The sequence below is a fragment of the Cibotium barometz genome, chromosome 45 (assembly GCF_041138505.1).
Source record: "Cibotium barometz isolate CiBa-2024 chromosome 45, ASM4113850v1, whole genome shotgun sequence".
Classification (NCBI taxonomy): domain Eukaryota; kingdom Viridiplantae; phylum Streptophyta; class Polypodiopsida; order Cyatheales; family Cibotiaceae; genus Cibotium; species Cibotium barometz.
The window spans coordinates 38,228,289-38,255,028 of NC_141090.1; positions in this window are offsets into that span (position 1 = coordinate 38,228,289).

Genomic DNA, 26,740 nt, shown 5'->3' on the forward strand with positions numbered 1-26,740 from the left:
GGAAGGCAAACAACCTGAATGGTGCAACATTATAGGTAGAACAATATGCCTTTACTTACTTCTACTCCCCCTATAGTTTAACGGTTGATCTATGTTATATGACATATCCTATACAATAGACAAGGAAAGAATTCACAAATAAGAGGAACATGAATCCAGATTGCATCTTTAATTATCCAAAGTTCAAACCCTCTACCTTTACCATGATCCAAGAAAGGCACCAACATTTGAAGGTTTGCTATTTTGCATGGAGGCAGATTCCAGATCCAGATTTTTTGGCTACCACATTGCATCTTTAATTATCCAAAGTTCAAACCCTCTACCTTCACCATGATCCAAGAAAGGCAGCAATATTTGAAGTTTTGCTAATATGCATCGAGGCAGATGCCAGATCCAGCATTTCTAGCTACCATTAGATTTATACAGTTATTGATCACACTCTTATAAATATGCTCACAAATGGACAAGATGAGGAGCTAAGGAGTTACCTTATGATCTTAATGATGGGACTAACTTGGATCAAGAAGCTTGCTACTTCCATCGTCTCAGATTTTTACCTAGGCGTATGTTGTGTGATTTTGAGACTATGGTGGATACATAATTCTAGCCCCCCTACAAGGCATTCATAAGAACACAATATTCTCTGGAGTTGCAATAACTACATGGGCAAGGATCTATGAATCATTTTCTCTAAAACTAAATGTAGAGTACACAATGCACTATATTGGAGAATTTGGAAAAATCCCAATTCCCATTTTGCAAAATTGTAAATAAGGGACCATGGTAAACCTTTTTAAGCTTTTATCAAAACCCCCTCATGTGACATATCATTGGAAAGGTCTTAAAGAGTAGGTTCTAAATGCAAATTCTCCAACAACTTTCAAGTTTGTATGTCTGAGACACACCAAAAAGTATATTGAAAAGAAAATTCCCAAAGTCTTGGGATTTTTCCAAATTCTCCAATTAAAATTCTCCTTCTCTTCTATTTTTAAGTATCCATGATCCCCCACTCATTCATTCTCTTCCACCTCTTGATTTTTTTTAAAGTACTCATGAAAATAGGCACCATGAAAAGTCTTCCAAGCATGAATTTTTTATGAACATTCTAGGTAGATGCCAACTCTAGAGAATATGTCATGGGATATGCTATAAGTTAACACATATGGTAAAATTTTCAAAATATTTGCCCACCTTCTCTTAGTTTTTTTCATGGTTGTAAACAAAACACTATTTGGCCTTCCTTGTGGGATAATTAGTTCAATGCAATGTGAGATATCGTGTATGCATTTGATAATTAGTTCAATGCAATGTCCTTTCTCAAGAAGAACATGATTTTGGCTTGAAGTCTGTAAAGCACACAAACCAAAAGTATTAGAATGTGACTTTTTTATTTGCTTGAAAGCATAATAAAACTCCAATACGCATTCGTGGCATGATTGCAGAATGAACATTAACTTGTACTAGCATCAACTACAATGCACCATGCTATTGTGTTGAATGAGCTAATACAATGTAGCACCTTCATATGTGTGCAAACAATGTTGTGTAGCTACCCATGCACTTTATAGTTATATACACAATATTTTAAGAGTAGACTGAATAAGAGACAAATAGAGTCCTTTTGTGGTATTTTGCTCGTTTGTTGGATTAAAAAGTTAGTAGATGCATTAGGATATAAATCAGCCTCCCACTGATTGAGTATTACAAATCCATTGAGGGTTTTGATAACTAATTAAGTATCAAAACCCCATCCTTTTGGGGTTTTGATAGCTGTATACAAGTAAAGAGCTGAAGTAAGCTTAAAAAAATGCCATGGGCTTGAGCTTGGACTTGCTTTGGGGGTGGGGGATTTTAAAAACTTTGGCAAAACCCACTAGGCCCCAAATTAACATTTGAGCATCTAAAATAATTTTGTAGCATGGTGTAGGTTCACATCTAAGGCTTCTTTTGTAATTACAGCCTCTTCCTGATTTCTGATGTTGCACTGCTGAGATCCCTCAAAATGGAAGTATGATCATGATGGGCTCGTTGGCAATTAACGCTAGCTTTGCTTGCATCATTGTGGTTTGATTTAGGAAATGTTACTCTAGAAGAGGGGGAGCGCTCGGCTTTGGGGTTAATGTTATGCAAGGAGCACTTGCAATTCTTGTGGTTGAGGGAGACAGAGAAAATGCTGACAGCCCCAAGGAGCGCTCGTTTTTGTTAATTCGAGAGCTTGCTTGCTCGTTTTCTTGTGATTGTGTCTAGGGAATGCGACTCTGGAGGTGGCTGATGGTGGTGCACTGCAAGACGGGGAGTGTCTGCTATCAATGCAAGGCACAGTTGCAGTTCTTGTGGTAATTAGGCCTCCGATCTACTAGCTGCCTTGAGCAGGAGACAGAAGGTGCTGATAGCCCAGCTACTATTAGCGCTTGCACATGCTGGCAACAATCCATCTCCAAGGCGCTAGAGTGTGTGGGGCTACTTGATTAAGGTGGCGCCGGCGACCTACCAGGTGCTGCTGCTGCAAGAGCTAATGATGTGGGCGTGCGACTTGAAGCAAAGAATTGAATCAACTCTATATGTATAGGCTGTGATGAGATGGGTCACCATGTTGCGACAGAATTGGATGCATGCAGAGACAAAATCCCTAACGTTGGGAGGAGTGGAGAAGGCTTTGTTTAGCAAGCTCTAGCGTCCATGCTTTGAGAAATCGAGGGCTTTGGAAACAGACAGCATCCCCCACCATTACATCTCCCTCCCTCTCCCTCTCCCTCTCCCTCTCCCTCTCTCTCTCTCTCTCTCTCTCTCTCACACACACACACACACACAAGGTGAGCCTCACCTTTCACCTTGGGATCCTCGCTATTCCCCCAATGCACCGCCCCTTATTAGTCTCGCTTCCTTTCTGTCTTGGCTCAAAACAAAATACAGAAATGGTTCATTTCTTAACCTTGGACATTCCTTTTACTTATAAATGCCACTATTTTCTTAAGTCAAGGCACTTGTTTGGACCACACCATGAACCCAAAAAAACTCTCCTACTACATGTACTTTTAACTCTAGTGGGCTCCCAATTAAACTTTTGAATACTATGCAGTTTTAAGCCTAGTGGGCCTCTCCAATTATTTTTCACAAGTTTGTTGATGAGAATGATAAGATAAGAGACTTCTAGTTGTTTTAAAATTACACCTTTCTATGCCTTTGCCTTTGCCTTTGCCTTTGTGACCACGATAAAACCCAAAGAGAGTGGGTTGAGTTAAGTGAGAGTTATTGGATAAGGACGTCTAGCGACGATCGTGGGGTGAGTGGAGTAGTAAGGTATGTCTGAAGGTTTCACTCGAGCTAGTGAGGAATCAAGTTGGGTTGTTTTCTCTATGTACCGCAATCATTTTCTGTTCTACTAAGCCTCCGTCTAAAGTTGATGTTGCTAAATGTTTGCAAGATGATATTTTCCATGGTAGAGTTATCTCCCAAGTTTTCTACTTAGGTAAGGAATTTTTTAATATCACTTTCACTAAGGCACATGCCGTCTCTGAGCTGTTTGCAAGAGCCCCTCTGTTTATGGATCATAGGCTGATGCATGCAATACCGTTTGACCCATTCTTTGATGTAAATAAGAGTCTGTTTGAGGCTTGTCCTATCTGGGTAGAGGTGGTAGGGTTACCACATTGGCTTCGACCTGCATTGAGTTAAATAGCTAGCGCCATTGGTCCAGTTTTGTATTTGTTGAAAGAGGATACGAGAAATTGACAGGCTAATAGTGTGTGCATTTCCTTGAACATTTCAATAGAACTTGATACAACTGTCGAGGTGGATCTTGGTGAGCTAGGCAAATTGGATCTGAATCTGAAATTCGGGCCTTTTCCTCGAGCATGTTTCAGATGTGGTGGGTTTGGGAATATAGTAAGGAGGGGGATCATGGGGGGAGTGGGGAGGTGCTTGAAGCTGCTTTAACATGAGTGAGGCATTAAAAATTAATGGGTGCACGTGGAATGTCAAGGGAATCAAAGATAAAAAGAAAAACACTACTTTTTGGGCCGTAGTCAAAGAGTGGGGTCTGTCCATTTTGGCTATTCAAGTGCATAATTTATGCGGGCCAAAAATTTTGAGGAAATATAAATTTAAGGATTGGGTAGTGATGTATGGGGGTGTGAATGGAGGGTGTAGTGGAATTGTGACTATTGTTAAAAGTGGTTTGAAACATAACATCATAGCTAATCATCCTAATGGTAGAATTTTGGTTGTAGAAATACTTCTAGAAGGGGAGAGAGTTAGGGTAATAAATGCTTATGGGACTCATAATCATAAAATCAGAAGTGGGATGATGGAATGGATAGTTAACCTCACCTTCCAGATTAGATAGTGTCTTTTTCATTCAACAGGCTCTGTGGGTTCCTCACACTCTCAAATTGATTTTGGATTCCAGTACTGCCATGTCTGACCATATGCCTCTAAAATGGGGATGGCACATAATGGGTTGGGAAGAAGCGGAGTTAAACAAGTTTCCTGCTAGGAAACTAAGGGTAAACAATTTATTGCTCAAGGATGAACTGTTTATTAGACAGACTGAAGAGGCAATTGAGAGACTCAAGAGGACAGGAATATACAAGGAACCTGGAGGATTTTTGCCAATGAAATGAAGGATATAATCAGAGGGGTTGGGAAATTGAGAAGCTGAGGAAAAAAGATAGGAAATAAGGAGAGGGAGTGACTTCTAGAAACTTTGTAAAAAAGAGGTAGATTGGGAAATTAATTGATGAGGAGGCTACTTGGTATTTCAAATGTCAAGCTGAGTTGAGGAGTGAAGATGAGAAATGCAGCAAGAGGAAAACCTTTAATAACAAAAGGAAGTTAGATGGGTATCTATTTAAGTTGCCCCAGGGAAAGAGGAGTAATGAGATTATGGGGAGGGTTTTGGGTGAAAATGGTCAAGAGATAGAGGGGAGTAGCTTAATAGCCAAAAAAAAGGTAGAGTTTTTGGGTTTAACCCTCAGTCTCAAAGAGGATTACTCAACCAGAAGATTTCAAGCTGAAGCCAAATTGCTAGAACAAATTAGCAATAGATTGGATTTGGCTAGAGAGCTCGAGAGAAATATTGAGATAGAGGAATGTTGGGATGCCCTTTTAAAGCTGGGAAGAGAGAAATCACCTGGGTATCTGTAGAATTCTTCATTACCTTATGGCCATCCTTAAAGGAATTTGTTTGGAATATCTATAGAGAAGCATTCAGGACAAGAAATCTGGATAAGGACTTGAAGGAAGGGTTGGTGAAACTCATTCCCAAATAAAATACTTGTGATAGATTTAATCACTGGATGAATTGCTAACTGTTATATACAAAATTCTAGCCGAAATCATTGCCATTCAGGGTCACTCCTTCTCTTCAAGTGATCATATCTAAGAAACAACATGGCTTTATCAAGGGAAGGTCTATATATGACAATATGTATGCTGCTATGTTGGGGAGAGATTTGGCTTCTCTGAGAACAAAGAAGAAATGAATTCTCTTGCAACTTGATTTGGAGAAGACTTATGATAGGGTACACTAGTCATTTGTGGCTAGAGTAATGGAAAAATTGGGGTTTGGATTCAGAATGGTTTCTTGTATATACACTCTTACTTTGGGAGGAAATTCTAAGTTGTCGTTGAATGGGAGAGAGGTAGGAGGATTTGAAGTGAATAGGTCAGTCAGATATCCCCTTTCTCCTCTATTATTTGTTATTGCTTCCCACCCTTTGATTGTGGCTTTGGAACATGCCTCTACTGAGGGGAGGGTAAGTGGGCTGAAGCTGAGTGATGGGGAACAACTGGTCATTCAATGCTTTGCAGATGACTTCTTTTTTTTCGAGAGGTGATAATGATAAGCATGATTCAGGAGTTTGTTGATGCCTTTGGATCCAAATGTAATATTCATAAATCTAAACTAATAAGTCTCTCTCAGGATAATGATTTTGACTTAGAAAGATGGGGGTGTGAGGTGATTAAGAGGAAACAAATTATTAGATATCTAGGTGTCCCCTTGGGGTTGATGTGACCAACAAGTAATTAATTGATTGGGGCTTGGATAGATTCTATTTAAAACTAAAAAATTTGGAAGGCATCAAAGTTCCAATCCATGATAGGGTGGTTTTATGTAACACAGTGTTGAATGCCTATATTATGTTTTTATGCCCAGTGTTGGATTTTGGAAAAAGTCATTAGCAAAGGATCGTAAGGCCTGTAAGAGACTTTGTATGGTGAAATGCTAGTTCTAACAAAAAGGCTTTAGCCTGGATTTTGTGGGAGAAATACTTAGCCTACCTAGATGTGAAGGAGGCCTTGGCATTCTTCATCTCCCCTCTCACATAGTTGCTAGGTTGGCACTTCTTTTACCCAAGTGCCTTCAGTAGAAGGAGATTTGGACAAGGATACTAAAATAGTTAGTGGGTTATTCAGCTAATTATTTTGAAGGTAATTGGCAAGGCCTAGGATGGAAATACAAAATCTTCTCTCATGCTCCTCTTAAGATTATAGGGTCTTCATTTTGCAAAATGCTTTGCCCCAAATGGAAAGAGGTTTTGGAATGGGTGTGGTAAGGCCTCAGGAAATTCTCTATTGTTTCTAGAGATATGGTGGACTCAAAAATTTAATCTCCCTTTAGATTTGTAGGATCCTAGAATAGCCAAAATCTTGAGCAACGAAGGCTTGAGAAGGTTTTTGACTGTTGGGATGGGGTTTCAATTGAGTGAAAGGAGCCTGAGCAGCTAGAAGTGGAATTTGGTTTGTCTTACAAGGAAGGGAAACTTGTTAGACATGTACTGTCCAGATGAGGTGCAAAAGGGATGGACCTCTATAGCTGTGGATGAGTCTTATTGGATAAAAGTCCAGATGAGGTGCAAAAGGGATGGACCTCTATAGCTGTGGATGAGTCTTATTGGATAAAAGTCTAGGCCTTGTTTAATGGGACTAAACTGGACAGTGGATCAACTAAGACTCTATACAAAGCACTGAGAAAGAGTGAGGAGAATGTTATTTATCGTAATAAAACCTGGAGAGTGAGCTGGAGTTCTAATTGTTGGAGATTGAAATGGAGGGAAATATGGGAGACTTAAATTCCTACAAAATCTCAGGTTTTTCTATGGAGAGTGTGCATGGGAGCCTTTCCCATTGGTTCTAAGTTAATATAGAGGAATTTCACCAGTACATGTTGTCCTAGATGTAGAACTGCATTGGAAGATGGAAAGCATGCATTTTGGGATTGTCTTACCATTAGGAGTTCTTGGACCAAGATTGGAAAATGGGTTCGTAATAACTTAGGGGTACAAGGTCATTGGAGGGACTGGTTATTAGGAAGATGGACGGACAGTGTTGGACATGTTGATATGATATTTAACATAATGTGGTTTTGTTGCTTGTGGGAGATTCAAAATTCTAGGAATAGTGTTGTTTCTCGTTAAAAGGCTTGTGATACAAGAATTGATGTAATTGGGTTGATCCATAAGTGTATATGTATGTGCTGGTCCATATGTGTGGTTAACAGATTGAATATGGTGGAGTTGGTTCAGATGCTTTAGGCCCTACAAATAGCCATCACTTGATATTTGCCTTTGGGAGAGACCTTCATTCATACTAGCCTTTGCCATTTTTTTTGGTGTATTTTCTTTTAGGGTCTCTCAAAGCAAAAGTTTGAGCCTAAACCAATAAAATTTGGGACAAAAACAAAGAGATGATATAGGAAGGTGAAGCAGATAAATTACACTTTTGCTTCCTTTATTAAGAATCCAGCTGGCAGACCCACTATTAAAATCTAGTCCAAGAAAGCTAATGTGTTGGAAAAACATGCACCCAGAGGATGCGCTATTGAGGCTATGGTTGAAGCATGTATTTAGCTTGAATATTAGATATCTTGGGATAAATCTTCCTTTTGATTTAAGGATGATAGATGGGATCAGATCTGCAACTTGCTTAATACAGTTTAAATGATAAATGGGATGTGAAATGGTGCTTGGCTGTGAAATGGAAGCGTTTGGATCTCACACCGTGAAATAGCAGACTGCTATTTCATGACTTGAGATCTATTTGTCATTAGTAATTGTGAGCATAAGCAATGGAGTGCATGATGTTATAGGATGCAAAAGAGGAGAATCGATGAAACAAAAAAGAGGAGAATTGATTAAACATTTAACAGGGTTGCAAGCATGATTGATGAATCTTTAACATGCGAGGAAGCATGACGAGAATCGATTGAAGCATTAACATGTGAAAGCATATGAGCTCCTACCTAAGGAGTGGAAGTGGAGAAGTGCTGGGCTAATGAAGCGCACATGATGATGAACACAATCAGTAGTGTTGAGATGCATATTTTGGAAGATCAATAGGAGTATATATTGGTCCCCAAAAACCAAAAAGAGGTATATTATGGCATGAATTAAACGCTTGAATGTGTGTGTGTGTGTGTGTGTGCGTGCGTGCGTGCGTGCGTGCGTGCGTGCGTGCGTGTGTGTGTGTGTGTGTGTGTGTGAGAGAGAGAGAGAGAGAGAGAGATGATATGATGATGACGATGATGAGACTAGTGTATTATCATCCTCTATAGACAAAAATGAGATATAACTATGATGTATGAAGCAACAAAAACAAATGCACGTAAATTGTGTAGAACATGAAGTGAGCACTAAGTATAAGCTATGCATGCATGTATACATATGTGTGTGTATCTTTTTTTTGGTGGGGGGGGAGTATATGTCAATGAGAAGAATGTTGGGTGTAGGTGAGCTTGCAAGTTGTCTTCTTTACACACACACACACACACACACACACATAAAAACCACACAAGAGAGAGAGAGAGAGAGAGAGAGAGAGAGCTTGAGCTCCTTGAAAGCTTTCTTCTTCACACACACAAGAAGTCCTAGGGTGGTCCCTTAACAAATCACATAAGAGAAAGGCCTATTTTCTCTTTTCTTGGTTAAAGAGAAAGGCCTAGGAGGTCCCTCAACAACACATTAGAGCGCTTGTCTTCATTTTTTGACAGGGGTGCTAGTATTCTAATTAACCCTCAATTTCTCAAACCATGGACATTAGAGCTTGCTACGAAGTTCCTTCACTTCTCCCAATATTATGGGTTTGCCTTTACATAATTTTGTTGCAACATGGTCATCAGTCTCATACGCTTAGCCCATGCAGAGTTGATCCATTTATTTACTTCAATTCACCCTAGATCATTAGCTCTTGGCACCAAATTCATCAATCAGCCACTTGAACTTCAACCATATCAATGGGCAGTTTAAGATGTTATTGTGCCACTTGAACTCCAATCATATCAATGGATAGTTTAAGAGTTGGTGTGCCAAATCAACCATGTAAATTTGAAGATATCCAATTATAGCACATTAATTCATATTTTTTTTGCCATTTTTGAATGAATTCCCAACACTTAGTGTGCATAGAGGAGTAGTTGTAAGATGGGGTTATCTAGTTTCGTTTAGTGGGCGCCCTTGGGTTTAGTATGAAAACAGGCAAATTTTCAAGAAGAATAGCCAATCTCTCCTAGTTAGCCAAGGAGTTTTAATTCAATGTATTCTAATGAAACATCACATGCAAAGTTGGATAACTAAAACTATAATTTGATCGAATATCCAATAATTTCAAAGCCCCTTTTCTTTAGGAACCAAAATTGTACACAGGCCTTGTCGGAGGTTTGGACAGGTACACTGAATGTGAGTAAATTGCCTATAACTTTTACACTATTACTCATATGATGTTCCCACTTTGCATATCACAAATTTACATAACATAGAGCTTAACTTGATTTATCGAGTAAGTTTTGATGTGTTCTACTATTTTCTATATTATTTAAAAGGCATTAGAATTGTTAAAAAGTAGTATTTTATCCTCCCACCACATCTACCATTTAAAATGCTCAGCTTGTATGGATCTGGTGATGATTAGATTGGGAAAGATTAGTAGAATGTGGATATAAGGCAAAATTATAAATATAACGGTTGGATTTTTGTAGATTTACTTTGGAAAATTTGTTATGACTATTAGAAGCCCATTACCATTACCATGAATTTATTTTAAAAAAATTATAGATTTACTTTGGAAAATTTGTTATGACTATTAGAGGCCCATTACCATGAATTTATTTTTAAAAAATTGGCTTAATTTGAGTATAGGAAGATCCATTTTCAATCCTCCCAAGTGAAAATTCCCATATTGTGTCCACTCTCCCCTTTTCAAGTCTAAAACCAATCTTAGTTAGGTTTGGAAATCTAGGCTTGGTAATCAAAGCCTAGATATCATGCCATGTGTGAGGCTTGGGTAAGCACAAATCTTATATGTGCATGCCAATGTCCACATCAGCTTCAAGCGGATCTACATAAGCACCTTGCCACCTCCACCCTCCATGTCAACATGGTCAACCTAGTTGACATCCCATCTCATCATCCTAGTCATCATTAATGGCACATCTTCTTGTCACCATTGCATGCCACCTCACACTTAATGAAATGACATGCCACATCATGGAATAGCATCATCAGCCATAATAGTGCCACATGTTAAGAAAATGCCATGTGGCATGCATGCCTATGACACGTGGCACCTCCTTCCCACCTTCCCACCTTCCCATTTTTTTAAAAAAGTTAATTTAGTATATTTTTAGTATTTTTCAAAAAAAGAGAAATAAAATATAGAATTTTAAAGAATAAAATATATATTTAACTTATTAATATAAAAGAATTTAAAATCACTAATTTTAAAGGATTATATTTTTAAAATTAGATAAATAATATATTTGTTAAATTCCATGTTATTTAATTTAAAAAAATAAATTTAATATTTCTTGAAAATATTTTATGTAGAAAAAACCTTTGAATAAAATTTAAAAAAATACATTATGAATGAAAATGTAGTTATATAACTATAAAACAAAAGATATATTTTAAGATATATTTATATATCTAATAATGATAAATATTTAGATTTATAAATATTTTTTATTAATAATATTGATTTTAAAGTGGATAATAGTTTTCTTTCTATCTTTATTTTTATCTTAATTATGTGATCAATCATAGACAGGAAATCCAATGAGATTTGAAGTGGATAACCTATTTTTCCTATATAAACACACATCTCTAGTACTATCCCATCATTGAGCCTTCATAATTTTTTCTCTCTTAGCTTCCTTGAGAATGGGTTCTCAAAGTTGTAGGAGTCAGAAATGTGATAGGACTAGACTTCTCTCTGTTCACCGAGTTCAAGAGGAGGATAGGAAAAGGGTAACTTGTGAGAGAAAGAGAGAGTGAAGAGCATGTCAACGAGCAACACCTTCCGTTGTGGTGATGATCCAAGCCTTGCTCCTCTTCTTCCACTTCCTCTCACTTTGCCCTCTTCCCACCCACTATCCCTTAGTTTAGATAATCCACTTGAACCACCCCTTCCTGAGCCCCCTTCTCTTCCACAAGAGCCACCCCCCTCCTTTGGGCACCCATAATGTGGATAGGAAAGAGCTATCAAAGTCAGGGGCGCATCGTCGTGCCGATGCAATCTTCCAATCCTATTTTCCTAACACCTTCATCACAGGCATGCGTGCTTGATGCTTTGATCGATCTAACCAACATGGTCAAGTGCAAGACGCTTTCTAAAATTGGAGGTCAAAAAGAAAGGAGAGCTAGCATATGGGAGTGCTACAAAGTGTTCATTGTTCCTATATATAGTTAACAAGAAGAGGAACTTTGTGGACGCTTTGGCTACTGACGGGATATTGTGGCAGCCATAAGTAGCTCCCAAATGAAGGATAAGGTGAGTGCCATATCTCACATCCTTTCTATAGCACCACACACACTTAGAGTTGGGTCTATTAGATGGAAAAGTTTAGATGCCAATGAGGTTGGTGCTTTGTGGCGAGTAGTGTAGCTTTGTGGGCGAGTGTAGCTAGGCATGATCGCCTACTAGATGAAACCATTAGAGCCTTGATAGAAAGTTTTTGGGAGGAAAATTATCGTGCCTCACCAGTTTTCAAGAAAGCCTTGCATAAGAGAGTCACAAGAGGAGTGTTCATTGAGCACGGTGCTTGCTTTCTTGAAATGATCGAAACAGAGTTATATTCTCAATTTGTGGCATCATATCCAGACCTTAAAATTGGGCAAAGGTCATTTGAGGGCTGTAAACCTTGGTTTGTGTGAGGTACTCACGACAGTATGACACATCATGTTGTCGCTACCATGTTGACTTCTACCATTTTTATGATGTGTTCCATTCTCTTAGTGGGCATAGAGAGTTGCCTCACAGTTCTTTTGATTTCATCCACTCTCTTTCATGTGTACGTAGGGAGGATGTTGAATTCTACCATGTTGAATTCTACCATTTTTATGATGTGTTCCATTCTCTCAGTGGGCATAGAGAGTTGCCTCACAGTTCTTTTGATTTCATCCACTCTCTTTCATGTGTACGTAGGGAGGATGCCCATTTCCATATGATGTCTTCTATGTGGAGAGCAATTGCACATCTACAGATGGTAGATCTATAGATGGTAGAGCTATAGATGGTAGAGCTATAGATGGCACATCTACAGATGGTAGATCTATAGATGGTAGAGCTACAGATGGTAGATCTACAGATGCAAGTGACCAAGTGATCCACAGATGCTAGATCTATAGATGTGGTTCACTTACACATCTATATATGGTAGATCTTGATGCAAGTGACCAAGAGATAGTGCCATGGCGACGTTATGAGTATGTGACACACCAGCTCCAAAGTGGTGGGAAATCTAGGAAGTTGTAGCTCATGGACAAACATACACCACGTTATCACTTCATAGCCACATTTAGGGAGTAGATCTACCCCTATTTACACCACAGTCATTGTGCCAAGTGGCAGGATCATCAGTTCCGAGCATGCCTAGCAGAGTTTCCTATTGGTGTGGTCATCTCTGTGGTTGATTTTGCAGAGAAATGCACCTTCACACCTTTTCAAGAGATACAATCTGAGTATTACTTCTCGGAGCAGGTAATGGTTATATTTCATAATACTTGTTTCGTGTTTGAGCTATATTACTTAATTGATTTTTTGTGTCTTAATCGTCTCTCTTCCTTACCTCACCAGGTTTCTATTATGGTCCACATTAGCTACTGACATGCAGAGGCACGTGTAAATGGGATAGCAAGTACCCCCGAGGCCCATGTCATTATTCGAGAGTATCATTTCTATATCAGTGATGATCATTCACATGATGCACATTTTGTGCAACACTGTTTTTGTCTCCATGATGATTTTTTACGAGATTGTGGAGTCACATCATGTGGCCCAGTGATGTGTTTGGTCGGATGGCTGTGGTGCACAACTCAAGTCGTCATCATTACAGTTTTATTGGCTCTACAGGTAGTACTTATAGTTCTCTTAGATTTGTAATTAAACTAGATTCACTAGAACATCTTAAAGAAAACAATAACTAAGACTTGTTTTTATGGATTTATAGGTGGCATGTGCAATCTAGTATCCCAGTGATTTGGTCATTCTTTGAGATTGGTCATGGGAAGGGAGAGCATGATGGTGAGGGCGCATGTGTGAAACGTGCTCAGATTATATAGACTTATTTCAATCGAGCTATTTGTATGACTTTAATTGCATCTTGGTATCTTGAACAAGATATATGAATGGATCATATCACATCTCCTTATCTCAATCGAGATATATCAATGGTCGAGAGTATATCGAGAGTATATTTCCTTATCTCGTTCGAGATACATGGATGGTGGAGACGACATCACTGAATATGCTAAATGTACATCTGAGTGGGCAGGTCAAGGGGGATCCACTGTGGCATTGACGTGGATCCGAGTGGCCTATATATATCAATGAAGATAATGAGCTGGCCTATATATCTCAATGAAGATAATGAGCTAGTGGTGACATATATTTGTGAAATGGATGGTGACTTGCCTCCTGAGCCTACTGGCATGGCCATTTATTGATATCTCAATCGAGATATGGGGCTTTTGGATTGGGAGGGACGTGTCATGTTTTTATTGATGGTGGCGATATCACGTTCGAGATACTCCACTCGAGAGTTCTGCTCTCCACTCGAGAGTTCTGCTCGTTGCGTCGATGTACCAATTTTAGAGAGAGTGAAGGAAAGTGAGTTGCCTCGTCTTGTAACCACCCAGAGTGGGCCATGTAGAACTAACATGGGCATCAAAAGGTTGATGTTGGTGAATAAGGTAGGGAAAATAGAAATCAAGAACCATTTTAAAAGAAGTAATAGTTGGGTTAGATGTAGACATAATTTTTAATTTGAGTCTCATATCATTTATAATCCTTTGCCTTGAGTCTCATATCATTTAGGTCTCTCATGGAGATGGCACAATGTATGGTTAAAAGTCAAGAGTTACTTCATGGTTTCTGGCTAGAAGCAATCATGTGTGCAAACATATGTTTTGAACAAGTATCCTACAAAGGCTTTTCATTCAATTATGCCTTTTGAATCTTGGAATGGAAGAAAGCCCTTTGTGGCTCATTTATGCATTTTTGGTTGTCTTGCTTATGCACTTGTGCATAAGCAACTTTGGAATTCAGCCCTATCAAAAGTTGCAATTCATCCTGCTACCAAGCGGATTCTTGTGAGTGGAGATGTTGTATTTGCAAAAGCTGCAATTCAGCCCTTTCTTTCATGTAAAAAATTACAAAATGTTTATTCGCAGGACGTATTCAACATGTTACAAATCAGCATGTTTTTCAGCCCACAGACTAGCCTATTGATAAGGCAAATGTGGATGATACAATTGATGAGGAAAGAAGGAAAATTGTGAAGTCTAAAAGTATGCCAAAATGGCTGGTGCAAACACTATGTGATAGCAAATTGGCCTAGCAAAACACTTGTAGGATCTCATCATGCATCTCTTGTTGACACAGATTATGCTCTTATTGCTAGCTTATGTATTGAAGAGAGGATCATGTCTCCTTTAATGAAGCAAAGGAATCTAAAAATTTGATGAGTGTTATGCAATCTGAGTATGATTCGGTGCTCAAAAATGATACATGGGATTTGGTAGACTTCCCTCTTGGCAAGAAGGCCATTGGTACAAAATGGGTTTACAAGCTCAAACGTAAAGCGGATGGCATTGTTAAGCGATACCAAAGCTAGGCTTGTAAGGGTTATGCACAAGAGAAAGGCATTGACTATGGTGAAACGTTTGCACCCACATGTCATATGACTACCACGTGAGCTATCATTTCATTTGCAGCACATAAAGGTTGGAATATACGTCAATTGGATATCAAAACTGCTGAGATGTGTGCCTCTTAAATAGGCCAAGTACAAGTATCAAATATATATCATGTATGATGTCAAGCATCTCCTCAATATCATCTCCTACATTCTCTCCATTAATTCTAGGCCCCAAAGTCAACATATTCCATGCATTCAATTCTCCCTTGGCTCCTAGTACAACTCGTGGATTCCCGGTGAATTCTAGAGCAAGGAAACTGATGTAAACTATCAATGTTACACATAATAATAACCTTAGATTATATGACCCTTAGCCAATGCTTATGTAAAGTGCCAATTTTAAACATGAAAATAACCTTATACCATATGACCGTTACATACATGGTTGACTAGGAATATTTGGTGAATATTATGTTTATGAACATCTAGACATACATCAAGTGGTTGGTACTTGGACAATTCGTTTAAAGTGTAAATTCTCACATGTCTCTATTTTAATATAACCGTATCTTGATACAAGATATTTTAGACACAAATTAATATTACATATTCACATAAATGACATGTATGGTATTTTTCTCCTTTTCTTCTATTATTTAGTATCCATGATCCCCCCACTCATTCATTCTCTTCCACCTCTTGTTTTTTTAAAAATACTCATGACAATAGGCACCATGAAAAGACTTCCAAGCATGATTTTTTAATGAACATTCTAGGTAGATGTAAACTCTAGAGAATATGTCATGGGATGTGTTATAAGTCAAAACATATGTAAAGTTTTCAAAAGATTTACCCACCTTCTCTCAGTTTTCATGGTTGTAATAAAATACTATCTGGCCACCTATTTCTATCTATACCATAAGGCATGTCCCTTACCTATACCATACTCGATCCATCCCTTATTTTATACATTTGTGTAAATGTTCGTATCACACTCCCTACTACTACTACATGATGATTATGTTTTGATGATGATTTTCGACGATTGTTTCGGCGTCCAAAATAACGTCTAAAATATTGTGGATATTAGCGTCGCTAAAAACGTTGGTATTAGCGTCGAAAATATCATCGAAAATGAGGTGGAAATAGAAGTCAAATTTTATTTTAATTTTAGATTATTTATATCCTAACTAATATATATGTGTTTTTTCACTTTTGGTATATACAAATACTTGTAAAAGTAAATGAAACCAATAAATAGATTACCATCAAATTATAGCATGTGAGAATATTTGCATGTTTACAAAATCATAGTTGGATCATTATCAACTCTCTTATCTTTAAAAAGATCATTGGCCCCAAAAATATATATTTCAAGGAAAATCCCTCCATCTTCAAATCGTGTAGGAATAGAACATGCATCAATGTCAGCCTCTAAATCTTCTAGCTTTAGGTCTAGTTCTTCATTTGTTGTTGGCTCTTCGTCAATATCACCATCGATTGTGTTTGGGACATCTCCTGTGTCTGATTGTTTGATCTCTATACCTTCTTCTAGCCCTTTATCTTGTTGTACTTCAACATGTAGTGGAACTTGTTCTTGTTGGCCCACACCAACCTTTGCTTCAACTTCTACTATTTCCATGTCTTCATATATTTGTTTACTATGTGGTGCCACTTGGATTACAAACCACCATCTTAGATATCTTGGGTACTCCTTAAAGATTATTTGCTCACAATGATCTAGTAGTACAAATGTGTCTTTTTGGCTTGTCCATATCTTTGTGGAGTCCACTTGAACTAATCCGGATTTGTCTCTTCGTTTGGTTGCATATGCTCCTCTTGTGATTACCTTGAACCACTTAACATCAAAGAAACATATGAGACTTTCTAAAGCCAACCTTGATGATATCTTGGATAGTTCTAGAGTAATTAAGCATGTTCACATCCGTATTTGAATCACTTGCATAATATTTTCTTTAACACCACAATTGAATGTTGTTCTCTTCTTATCGATCTGCTCCACTTGAAAATGGCATCCATGTGACCACAGTGCTGTAACATTTTGGTACTAAAAGAAAATAACACATCGTCAATTTATGGAGAAGTTTTAAACAATATTTGGAAAACATGTGAACATATCGAGGCTTAGAATGAATGAAATAACCTACACAGTAGTCACATCCGTATGCAAGCTCCTCTTCCTCATCCATAATAACTTCATCATGAAGTTTTGCTTTTTGTAAGGTTTGTTGGAGCCATTTACTTGATGGAAAGTCTGGAAGTATAGCAAGTGATTCAAGGGTATGGTTGGCAAGTCATAATCTAACACCTTCAAAAAGCTTAACGAGCTCGATTCCTTTTGTTCTTTGGATCTCCATACCACTTGATCCACTTTTGCATACTCTTTGAGTTTAATATGTAAAATTTATTAATCTTATCTCGTAAGGCCACCTCCATACTTCTCTCAATCCCTTGTCTTGTGGCTCTTCTTCAACTACCCTATCATCCTCTTCCGTTGACCAGAGTTTAGGCATTTCAGGGTCTATGGTACTAAGAAACTCTGTGATGTACACTCAAGGAATTCTTGCACAAGCCATCACATTGCCATACTTCCCTCTGGGTGCGCTCTTTGATGGACAAAACCTTTTAGTGTCTTCATGAACCTCTCCAAAAAGAACATCCAACGTGAATGGACAACCCCTGCCACAACCACCTCACCACAACATGAACTAGGAGATGCATTTGTATGGTTAATATGTTGGTTGGGAGAAACTTCTCCACCAATGTAATTACTTTCATGGCATTAACCCTGGCTACTTCCCAAGTGTCTTTTCTTATCTCCTTCAGTGAAATCCAATGGACCACGATGCCAACCTTGTATATTATATCCCTTATGTTGTTGGTGAGGAAACCTTTATAGCCATAGGCAAGACAACCTTTATGGCCATAGGCAAGACAACCTTTATGGCCACAGGCAAGACAAATTGCAAGGACTTGTGCCAATCATGTGATTTTAAGCTGGAGAGCTCATTATCCTTTGTAAAATCCCCCTTTAGGAAATGCATGCATCTAGTCGGAGTACAAAACTCTGAAATGCACTTCTTAACTTGAGCTTTTTCTTGTTTCATCAATACCCAAGGAGCTTTAGGTAGTAGCAACTTACCATCACCTCTGGTTCATGGCCATAAGTTTTACATACGATCACTTATTTGTAAATCCTCCCTTTGCCCCTTACTCTTTGTCCATCAATAGTATTCCAAAGCACTATGACTATATTTTTAAAAATATGCATAGGGTCAAGCATATGGTTAATTAGAAGACCTTCCCAATATGGTAGTGAGTAAAATATAGATAGCTGCTTCATTCCACGGGTTGGAGACCCTTTGTTTTCCTCCGATTCTGTCTTCAAATCGCTTGGCTTTAGTGTAGGAGGAGGCCGACCCAAATATGCATAGGGTCAAGCATATGGTTAATTAGAAGACCTTCCCAATATGGTAGTGAGTAAAATATAGATAGCTGCTTCATTCCACGGGTTGGAGACCCTTTATTTTCCTCCGATCCTATCTTCAAATCGCTTGGCTTTAGTGTAGGAGGAGGCCGACCCAAATATCGCTCACGTAGCTCATGGTCCTCTTCTTGTGACCCTTATACACCATCTTTCTCAAGCCTCTTGAATGACGAGAATCTAGTCTAGGTCCACACAAAGGGCATGCATTGTATCCAGAGATTGATAGTCCTGTATTAAAACAAATAATATTATACAACCATCCACATATATATCAATAGCTATTACATAAAAACAACCATCCACATATATATCAATAGCTATTACATAAAAACAAATAATATTATACAACCATCCACATATATATCAATAACTATTACATAAAAACAAATATTTGCATTATTTGTAGCTAGGCCAATCATGCATAGTCCACATTAGTATTCCTCATAATGAGAACTCCCTTTGTCCAAAACCTCTTTGACATGTCATGAACATCAATTCCTTCCCACAAAATTTGTAGCTCCTCTATTAATGGGGCCAAGTACACATCCATGTTGGCTACCTTGTACTTCCTAGGGACTAGTAATGAGAGAAAAAGATGTCTCATTCTTTATTGCTAACCACGGTGGAAGATTGTAATTCACAAGACAAAGTGGCCATGTGCTCCATGTTGAACTTTTAAGACCAAACGGGTTCACACCATCCATAGCTAGCCCGAGGCAAATATTACAAGGTTCCTCATTAATGTCTTGCCACTTCTCTTCAATGTGTCCATGCAGGGCAATAAATGAGCATGCACATAACATCATCCATGGATCTAGTGGTTCGATGAGACAAGACATCATAGACGCCATGGATCTACACTTGAACATGGTCTGAATCCGTGGAATGAAAGGGAAGTGCCTAAGTACTTTTGAAGGAACCCTTTCTCCTTGGACATATTTCCTATATCTGGATTCTCCACACTATGGACATTGTGCAATACCTGCATGCTCATACCAATAGAGAACACAATCATTTGGACAAGCATGGTAAGAATTGTAGTCCATACCAATGGATTGTAATATGGATTTTTCACACGTACAGTCCACATGCATCTCATTGCCTGCTGTGCTGGCAATATTTGATCTCTCAATGACCTGTCATATTGGCAACGATGATTTTAAAAAAGTAAAAGATAGAGATAAAAAATGGAAAGGGTGATAAGTACTTAAGCAAAAAGTTTTGATACGCTAGTATTGGACCATGAAAATATTGATTGCAAGTTTTGATACGCTAGTATTGGACCATGAAAATATTGATTGCAAGTTTAGCATTGCGAGGCATGCATGAAAAATAGATATACATGCACCATGATATAGAGGCATACGAGCCATCCTACACAACTCTTGCTCTTCTCTTAAGTCCTACTCCATAAGTTGATGGACATTGCCCATCTCGTGTGTAATTTCTCACTCAATATCCCCTGCATCATGTAGGGCATCTATCATGTCATCCATGTCTTGCTCCAAATATGTCAGAGAGTCTGCCATAGTTTCTTCTTCAACATGAGGCTGATTAGTACTTGTTGTGTCATTATCTGTCTAGTACTCCGCTCAGGTTGTAGGTCCAACCAATAGACCCGTTGCTCATTTTGAGGATACACATTCGCAACACCAAGTAGTGCATTTAGACGCTCAACTCGAAATATATAATTTTTCTTTACATGGTCATTGCAAATTCTTCGTCATCAAGAGATTTGGTACTTGCACCAATTACAAGAGGGGACAAGGATTTCTCCTCTACGTTCAGGCGTTCCGACATGTTTGTAGTGCTCACACCATCCACGATTGTAAATCTATGTTTTCTAGGAGGGGAGAAATGGCCATTTTTATATTAGGCCATAGTTTAGTCAACCAAAGTTTAAATTCTAATGGGAAAGGTGTCAGGGCAGGAAATTTCAAAGATTGTATAAATTTTTGCTATATAATATCTTTCGTCATCGAAAAGGCTCTTGGAATAATCGTCAAAAAACTGGTCAGAAATAACGTCAGAAAGTTTATTTTTTGACACTGTTTTACTGGCGCTTTTATCGGTGTTCACTCCGACACATATTCTGACGTCTATTTCAACACTAGAAAAAAATTATAGAGTTGAAACGTGGACTCTATTTTTCTCATTTTTGAAGCTCTCCTTTTTTGCTACCGGTAAGTTCATCTCCCACCCCCCCCCACATGATCTATTGCATGTCCTCTCTCTCTCTCTCTCTCTCTCTCTCTCTCTCTCTCTCCTAACTCTCCTACACCACCATCTTGGTTGCTTTCATGATTTCTTACAGATTCATACTGGTAAGTTCATCTCCCACCCCCCTCCCCACATGATCTATTGCATGTCCTCTCTCTCTCTCTCTCCTACATCCCTACACTCTCCTACACCACCATCTTGGTTGCTTTCATGATTTCTTACAGATTCATAGTGTTCTAAAAAAAAAATTGGGATTTTTTTTGCAGGTTGCATAGCTTCACCCCCCCCCACGTGACCTTTTGGTTGTCCTCTCTCTCTCTCTCTCTCTCTCTCTCTCTCTCTCTCTCTCTCTCTCTCTCTCTCTCTCTCTCTCTCTCTCTCTCTCTCTCTCTCTCTCTCTCTCTATCCCTCCTGCATCTTTGCACTCTCCTACACCACCAACTTTCTTGCTTTCATGTTTTCTTACACCTACATAGTGTTCTAATCCTTTTTTTGGGTTTTTTTTTGCAGGTTTCATATCTCTACTATCTATCCATAATCTCTCAAAGGTAAGCCCCTTTTTTCTCTCCCAAATATCTCCATATTAATTTAATTTTGTGCTTTTAAAATGTAGCTGATTAGTGTGCTGATTGGTGTGAGTTTCATGTTTTTGTGATGCAAGAACTATGACAATTAATCTCAAAGGTAAGCCCTTTGGTCTTATTCTTTTATATATATATATATATATATATATATATATATATATATATATATATATATATATATATATATATATATATATTTGTCACGTCACATGTTCATATGCTCCTATGCATAAGTTGCATATCCACCTACATAACCATATCCATGCACATATGCAGATGGAGGATCATATATATAGCCAAGAAATCACCCCCGACATTACCCCCCAACCAATTGTTCCACCTACTCCACGTGTCATGAGCCCTAACCAATTTTTTTCCTTCATTGCACAAGCCACCCCCCCTGAGGAAGCAGCCATGGCTAGAGGCTATTTTACCCACGGTGAGCCAGGTGTAGGCCCATTGGCACAACCACAACCATGGGCATGGTCACACCCATACCATCCCCCCTAGTTAAACCCCCCCACCCTCAGGCCGTTCCTCCAACCGCAGTCATGGTTTGCATCGTAGTTGTGGTGGTTGTTGTTGTGGTGGTAGTGCTACATATGCATCTACCCCTCCACAAGAGTGTCCACCCATACATAGTGTGGCCGACACTCCCATCTCATCGAGTCGATCTAGTCGGCGTTTTGGCAGTAGCCCTCTCCCCCCCATGCAGATCATCATCTTTACATGGTGCAGGAAGAGAAGGCCACTCTTGATGATGTTGGTCACAAGATGCGTAGTCGTGTGAGGGAGCTATGTGGCATAGTATTTGCCCATGTAAGTTTGACCAAATTCCTCCAGAAGAAAACAAGAATTAGTAATCAAATCAAGAACTGCCCCAGGTAGCGATGAAGAACCTAACAAGTGGATCTACGATCTCATGAGAGATTGTATGAAACACAAGAGGTCTGATGTCACCCAAGCAGTGAAAACACCTTAGTTCATTGACCAAGAGAGATGGGATGAGGAGCTGGAAGCACACTGAAAACCCTCAATGATACTTGCAACAAGAGGAAGCAGCAACAAAGCAACTAGAGAGCGTGGGGATCTCGCACCTCGGGAGCGGTGGATGGGACTCATTTTATGAGTATTTTGTAGGTATCCATGCTTTTTGTAGGTATCCATGCTTTTTGTAGCCTCTCATTTGTATGTTAACTAGTGTATAGTTGTATGTTTTTATTTATGTTTTGTTTCATGTATGCAGGAGAGGGTGGTTGGATGCTAGTCTACCGAGTTGGAGGAGCATTATGCATTCAAGTATGGCACTTATGCCTTGCTTGAGCACATTGAGCAATATGGCAAAAATGTAGATTGGACAGTTGTGGTTTCGGTAAGTACGTCGTACCATATGCCAATTTGAGGTTTTGGTAAGTTTGTATATGCTAATTCGTGGGTATTGCATTGTTTTTGCAAAGATCAGTACCTGAGCCTCCCTGTTGAGGCTAGCTTACAGATTGGACACCCACTTTGGCTGGCATAGTTTTGGACTTTTATAGGTCTTTTTGGAATTGTATAGATCTTTTTTGCACCCCTTTTGGGCATGTATAGTTCACTCGCATATGCAGCAATTTTTTTGTATACAAGATTTATCATATAAGTATTGATATCATGCAATTTGTATCAATGTATCTTTGTGGTTTAATATCAAGTAATGAAGTGTGATTTTGTACATCAATGTATCTTTGTTTGTGTGAAATTTCAGTTGAATACAAATTTCAATTAAATACAAATGTAATAAAATCTTTAGATATTTGGCTAAATGGTGCATCCAGGTACAAAACTGTACCTGGATGCACCATTATGCCCAAAAACATTGCCCAAAAACATTATACCTGCATCCGTCAAAAAAAGTGTCGGTATGATTGTTTTAGATTTCTCCGAGTGTCGAAAAAAGCATCTGTATGATCATCGTAGATTCTCTGTGTTCGTCGGAATTTTCGTGGGTACATCTGTCAAAATGACTATCTTGGAAAAGAATTATTTTCGACACTCATACTGACCCTTTTTTTTACGGTGTTTGTGACATAATTTTTCATGTTTTTACAGAAGATCATTTCCACGTTTTTATACCGATGCCTTATTCGATGTGTATACAGACGATAGTAAATTTTACAAGAAATTTTTTACGTTCAAAAAGATGTCAGTGTTTGATTGTCTTGTAGTAGTGACTATTTACGAACATGGTCTAGATTATATGATTTTACATGACTAACATGGTGAAGATGCGACATTCTTTGGTGCTAAATACACCACATGGCATTTTATTGTGAGACATAGTGCATGCATTTGTGATTATTAGTTTAATGCAATGTGAGATATAGTGTATGCATTTGATAATTTGTATACTCTGCAATGTCCTTTCTAAACTATAAAAGAATATGATTTTGTTTTAAAGTTTCTAAAGCAAACAACCTCCAACAAAAACCAAAGGTATTGGAATGTAACTTTTTATTTACTTGAAAGCATATTAAAATTCCAATGCACATTTACTTGAAAGCATATTTACGTGAATGCATATTAAAATTCCAATGCACATCCATGGCATGATTACAGAATGACCATTAACTTGCAGCATCAACTACAATGCACCATGTTGCTATGATGAATGACCTAATACAATGTAGTAATTTCATATATGTGCAAACAATGTTGAGCTTGGACTTGCTTTGTGAAGGGGGGGCAGGACATCCCTCGGAATGACCGTCGAAAAAGAATTATTTTCGACACTCATACCAACCCTTTTTTTGATGGTCTTTGTGACATAATTTTTGACGTTTTTATAGACGATCATTTTGACATTTTTATATCGACGCTTTTTTCGATATTATGCATATAGACGATCGTAAATTTTACAAGCAATTTTTCTACGTCGAAAAAAACTTCAAGGTTTGATTGTCTTGTAGTAATGACTATTTACGAACATCATCTAGATTATATGATTTTACATGACTAACATGGTGAAGATGCAACATTCCTTGGTGCTAAATACAACACATGGCATTTTATTGTGAGACATAGCGCATGCATTTGTGATAATTAGTTTAATGCAATGTGAGATATAGTGTATGCATTTGATAATTAGTTCATTTTGCAATGTCCTTTCTCAACTATAGAAGAACATGATTTTGGTTTAAAGTTTGTAAAGCACACAAACTCCGACAAAAACCAAAGGTATTAGAATGTAAAATTTTATTTGCTTGAAAGCATATTGAAATTTCAATGCACATCCGTGACATGATTGCAGAATGACCATTGGCTTGCAGTAGCAACTACAATGCACCATGTTGTTGTGATGAATGAGCTAATACAATGTCGTAGCTTCATATGTGTGCAAACAATGTTGTGTAGCTACCCATGCACTTTATGGTTGTATATATAATATTTTAAGAATAGACTAAATAGGAGACAAATAGAGTCCTTATGTGGTACATTGCTCATGTGTTGGAGTCAAAAGTTAGTAGATGCATTAGGATATAGTTTTTGGGGTTTTGATAAGCTAAAGTAAGCTTAGAAATGCGAAGGGCTTGAGCTTGAACTTGCTTTTTGAGGGGGGGGGGGGGGGGGACATCCGTCGGAATGACGTTTTCGTAAAAGAATTACTTTCGACACACATAATACTGATGCTTTTTTTGATAGTCTTTGTGACATAATTTTTGACGTTTTATAGATGATCATTTCTATGTTTTTATACCGATGCTTTTTTAGATGCACATACAAAGGATCCTAAAATTTACAAGCAATTGTTTTACGTCAAAAAAAACATTGGTGTTTGATTGTCTTGTATAGTGACTATTTACGAACATGGGCTAGATTATATGATTTTACATGACTAACATGGTGAAGATGCAACATTCGTTGGTGCTAAATACAACACATGCCATTTCGATGTTTTTATACCGATGCTTGTTCCGACGGTCATACACACGATTGTAAATTTTACAAGCAATTATTTTACGTCGAGAAAACGGTCGATGTTTGATTGTCTTGTAGTAACTATTTACGAACATGTTCTAAACTATATGATTTTACATGACTAACATGGTCAACATGGTCTAGACTATATGATAAAATACATGACTAACATGGTCAAGATGCAACATTCATTGGTTCTAAATACAACACATGGCATTTTATTGTGAGACATAGTGCATGCATTTGTGATAATTAGTTTAATGCAATGTAAGATATAGTGTATGCATTTGATAATTAGTTCACAGCAATGTCCTTTCTCAACTATAAAAGAACATGATTTTGGTTTATAAAGCTCACAAACTCCAACAAAAACCAAAGGTATTAGAATGTAACTTTTTATTTGCTTGAAAGCAATTAAAATTCCAATGCACATCCGTGGAATGATTGCAGAATGCCCATTGACTTGCAAGATCAACTACAATGCACCCATGTTGTTGTGATGAATGCGGTAATACAATGTATTAGCTTCATATGTGTGCAAACAATGTTGTGCACATATGAAGCTACTACATTGTATTAGCTCATTCATCACAACAGCATGGTGCATTGTAGTTGATGCTCCAAGTCAATGGTCATTCTCCAATCATGCCATGAATATGCATTGGAGTTTTAATATGCTTTCAAGCAAATAAAAAGTTACATTCTAATACCTTTGGTTTTTGTTGGAGTTTGTGTGCGTTATAAAGTTTAAACCAAAATCATATTCTTTTATAGTTTAGAAAGGAAATTGTAGTGAAGTAATTATCAAATGCTTACACTATATCTCACATTGCATTAAACTAATTATCAGAAATGCATGCACTATGTCTCACAATGAAATGCAATGTGTTGTATTTAGCACCAAGGAATGCTGCATCTTCACCATGTTAGTCATATAAAGTCATATAGTCTAGACCATGTTCGTAAATAATCACTACTATTAAGACAATCAAATATCGACGTTTTTTGCGATGTAAAACAATTGCTTGTAAAATTTACGATCATCTATATAATTGTCGAAAAAAGTGTCGGTATAAAAACATAGAAACGATCGTCTATAAAAACGTTGAAAATTATGTCACAAAGACCGTCAAAAAAAGCGTCGGTATGAGTGTTGAAAATAATTCTTTTTCGAACGGTCCCGCCCCCCTCCACAAAGCTCTCAAGCCCTTAGCATTTTTAAGCTTACTTCATCTTATCAAAACCCCAAAAATAATGGGGTTTTGATATGTAATCAATTATCAAAGCCCTAAATGGATTTGTAATACTCAATCAATGGGAGGCTTGTTTATATCCTCATGCATC